The following is a 4398-nucleotide window of genomic DNA, read 5'->3' as shown; positions in this document are numbered from 1 at the left end:
TGAGTCTGACTCAACACCACTGAACACCACTGGGAGTCTCCTCAACATCCCAACATCAGAGTCTGATCTCACTGATGCTCCTGTAGCTGAACGAACATAAAAAGATTATAACAGCAATCTGGAATGAGATGTTTAAAAGGTTCATATGGGGTGATGGTCAGGGGTGCACATACTTTTGACTGTATTGTTTAAATACAAAACAAGAAGAACTGAAAGTGTTTCTGTATTTCGAGGCTGACGTTGGGTTGCTGGCTAAGAGACGATGAGTAATGTGTGCACACTTCCGCTGTTCTGGTAGCAAACATATTGCTCAAGGCGTTTGTTTTAACACAGCGGAATTTCTTCTTATATTACGGCCGAGAACACGCAGTGTTCACAGTAAAAGGAAGTGGCGTTTCAGCAGTCGGAGCTAAATTATGTTCGCTTTAAATCTCAGAGTCAGATCTGATTTATTGTTTTTTGGCTCCATTTTGTGGATTATTCTCAGCTTTAATATTTTATTGGACTTCTGTACATTATTCAGTAGTAACTTTTATTACAGTAAATCTATTATTTATTATTATTTTTATTATTATTTATAAGTTTGCAATAAAGTTTTTTACTCTTTTTTTTTTAAGTTTTTGAATAACTAATTTTGCTCATTTTAAGCATTGATTTTAAAAAAATGTTCTAGACTATAAAAAAAAAAAATGAAAGCATCGATTGGTGTTTTGTTCGAGAAAATGTGCTTTGGCCATTTGTTTGTGATTCTGAATGCGGTGGATGTCTTTGGAGCTGTGATGTCACACACACACATGTTGGCACTGCGGCCTTTTAAGACCTTTTTTGGTAAAAAAAAAAAGAATCTTGACCACATATGTATTAGCACCTCCTTAAACACCCCCTTCTTACCTGCCCTAAACACCACCACAGGACTCACAACCCTTTACTCACAACCCAGCCTTTGGGTATTTACAATGAATATTCAAGTCAAAATAAAAAGATTTAACACATCTATCACAAGTCGGAAGTCGTGGCCTAATGGTTAGAGAGTCTGACTCCTAACCCTAAGGTTGTGAGTTCGAGTCTCGGGCCAGCAATACCACGACTGAGGTGCCCTTGAGCAAGGCACCAAACCCCCAACTGCTCCCCAGACACCGCAGCATAAATGGCTGCCCACTCCTCCGGGTGTGTGTTCACTGCTGTGTGTGTGTTCACTGCTGTGTGTGTGTGTGTGTGTTCACGGTGTGTGTGTTCACTGCTGTGTGTGTGCACTTTGGATGGGTTAAATGCAGAGAAGAGTGCTGAATGTCTTCAGTGTTTAAAGTCCCCACAGCAGTGAGATGTGCCACAGAAAAAACTCCATCCAGGTTGAAAATAAGTGCCGAATCCTGAACTTCCTGTACATGTTACACCACGTACCAGTCAGCGGCGTCGATCCTGCTGGAATATCAGGATCGACGGCAGTCAGTTTTTACACAAAGTCATATGATCTATTTTTTCCACTTTCTCTGCATCTTCTGTTCTCTAATGATGCATCACCGAGTTCGGCTCCTCCCACAGAGAGACGATGATGTAAGCGTTTGGCACTAATCAATAGTTTATTACATTTATTTTAGAGTAATATTCTGCTTCATATTTTGCTTCAGAGAGAGAAAAAGTCACATTAATTTTCCAACTGAACGTTAAAGTTTTACATCTGAAGGCTTGTTTGTTTCTCCTTCTCAGGGATGGATGCTGTTCTCCTTCAGGATGAGTCAAAGTCCACCTGGAGAACAGAGTGGTGAGATACGAGAACGTGGACCGCAAGAACTCGGGCCTCCGTTCGTGATAAGCGCCTGACGCTTTAAAATAACACAATTATAAACTTCATTATTCTGTGTTTCCTGTCTACATACTTCCCTCATCACCTTTTAAGGAAGATGGCATAATATTTTGGACATAAAACCAAAGCAGAAGTGAAAGCCTGGGGTTCTGCTTCTCAGTTTAGAGACACAGTAAGGAAAAAAACAAAAGGCTTTTCAACCATTACATACTGATTTAATCAAATCTGTAATGTCTGTAATATCTGTTTGTATTTAATATTACATCCCTTTTTCTGCCGGTTAACTTAATCATTAGTTTAACATTATAATGAAAAATGATTATGGCTTATATAATAATAATAATAATAATAATAATAATAATAATAATAATAATAATAATAATAATAATATTTTTTTTTTAAAGTTTTTGGCCAACTTCCAATTGTGACTAAAAAAGTGCATATCAAATGTGTTAATTATTATAATTATAAACCTATTTTAAGATGTTAGGAAAGTTATTTTTAGCTCATTGAGACAAATGAAACCATTAAAATAAACGGTTTATAAGTAAACATATGGGTTGCCAGATTTGACTTATCCCCCAAATAACTCTTCCTAGTTCTTCCTAACCTGCTTCTCTGTACAAAGACAGATAAGATCTCATGTAACACTTCTGTGGTGTACATGCTGCTCTTCACTGCCTCGTTTGTATTCATCCATAAATAATCAGATAATAAAATAGCTTTGCATGCGCTCAATAAAATGAGGTGCTGTGTTTTCTTTTCTCTTCAGGGTTACTTAGATAATAATCCTACAATCTCAGTTAAATCTAATTGTTTTTTTCCTTAATCCTAATGTACATAATGTTGATAATAAAGGAACAGAGCCGGACAGAAGACAGCCAGTATCGGCCCACACGGTCTTAACTCCATGCTAAACGAACAGAGCCGAGATTCTTACATGGTCATGAGACCCTTACAGATGTGTGGTAGGATGACGTTATTATTCTTGACTGAGAGACAGAATAATCGTCAGCGTTAAGTGCGACATCTCCTTCAGAATCTACTACATGATGTAATCCTTGTAAAGTAAAGTTGTTCTGCACAAACAGCCATCGTATCGGAGCCAGAGGTTATCGAACATGTCCGCATCGTTCCACCTCTAATAGAAGCTGCAGGTTGAACTGATGCACTTTCTGTTTGTTCATAACATTTTTTAATAAATGTCGATTCAATGGCAGGAGCTCTGCAGAACACCGGAGAGGAGATGCATATCGAGAGAGCTTAACCGCAACTTCCTGTAGCACTGCACAGCTAAGCTTTAACTTCTACTTCATCCCCCCCCCCCCCACACACACACACACTATGGAAATCTTTACACACAAAAAAGTGTAAAGTTTAAAGTTCTCCAAAATATATTAGAAACCAATTAAATGTGTGTGTGTGTGTGTGTGTGTGTGTGTGTGTGTGTGTGTGTGTGTGTGTGTGTGTGTGTGTGTGTGTGTGTGTGTGTGTGTGTGTGTGTGATAAATGGGATCGTTAGTGCACATGATGTTCACATGACCCATGAGGCCCAAGCGTTTCATATATAGCCTTTAATGAAGTTAAACGTAAAGAAACATAAAAAAATAAAGGAGCTGTAAACAATGACGAAAGCGCAGTTTATAATCTGTACACGTAGAGATTATAACACAGAGCGATTAATAATAATCCATGCATCGTTACTGAGCTTAGGATGAGCGCTCAAGATTTCTCTCTCTCTCACTCTCTTACACACACTCACACACACTCACACACACATACACATGTTAAGTTAAGGACAGATGCAGCCGATTTCTTACCTGAGAAAGGTAAGCTTGAGGTCTGTTCTTTTCTCTCTCTCTCTCTCTCTCTCTACAGTATATATATATTTCTCTCTCTCTCTCTCTGTTACTCTGCTTTACCCAAGCAGTCTGCAGAGCAGCGAGAAACGACAGATCTATTCAAATGAGAGAGGAAGGAAGTGACACTCGAGCGAAAACAGGAACAGTTTTTCATGATGGCTTTATAAGGCAATCTGCTAGGCAAAGGTGACACTTTCAAAAACTGTCAGAACCTTTAGGTCCGTTTTCCCCGGGCCTCATGGTTGAGGATCCTGTTGATGTGCGTTAATGTTTTGCAAAAGTTTACTGTAGAAGTTCAGAGGAAACATTTAGCACTTAGATGTTACTTTTCTACAAAGAGACTTAGTGGTGATTTTGAGATCTTTCTTGTTTTAGTGTCTCAGATGTTTCTCGTCGGAAGAGAAATAAAAGTAGACACAAATGAGACGTGAGTCAGTTCAGAATCTCTGGAGTCTCATCACAGTTTCTTGTGTTTGTGACAGAACAGGTATCTTCTCTGACGGGTCACATGGCCTTCACGCTTGCGAGAGATTTCCGAAAGCTGACAAAAAAGGAATGTTTGAGGAATTTGAGCTTATTTGGAATAAACCAGTTGTCCAAACGCATTGGACTGGGATTACAAAACTGTGTGGTGTTGTGTCGCAAACGTTCAGGTTGCACTTGTCTACTGGTTGTTGCATAACCTATTATTCTTTGTTTAACATGTAAATCACAAATAAAAACTGTTCAATC

The 4398-nt window shown here is 38.7% G+C and overlaps 1 protein-coding gene across 1 annotated transcript in view; it reads right to left on the bottom strand.

Annotated features, from left to right (window-relative positions):
- Positions 1-3785, bottom strand: part of lcp1 (lymphocyte cytosolic protein 1 (L-plastin)) — an 11207-nt gene extending 7422 nt beyond the window's left edge. The window contains exon 1 of the mRNA XM_027145419.2: positions 3625-3785. The gene's annotated coding sequence lies outside the window, so the exon portion shown is untranslated. The remainder of the gene's footprint in view (positions 1-3624) is intronic.
- Positions 3786-4398: the final 613 nt, after the last annotated feature.

The sequence above is a fragment of the Tachysurus fulvidraco genome, chromosome 6 (genome assembly GCF_022655615.1).
Source record: "Tachysurus fulvidraco isolate hzauxx_2018 chromosome 6, HZAU_PFXX_2.0, whole genome shotgun sequence".
NCBI lineage: Eukaryota > Metazoa > Chordata > Actinopteri > Siluriformes > Bagridae > Tachysurus > Tachysurus fulvidraco.
This window is presented reverse-complemented; position numbering and strand designations above follow the sequence as displayed.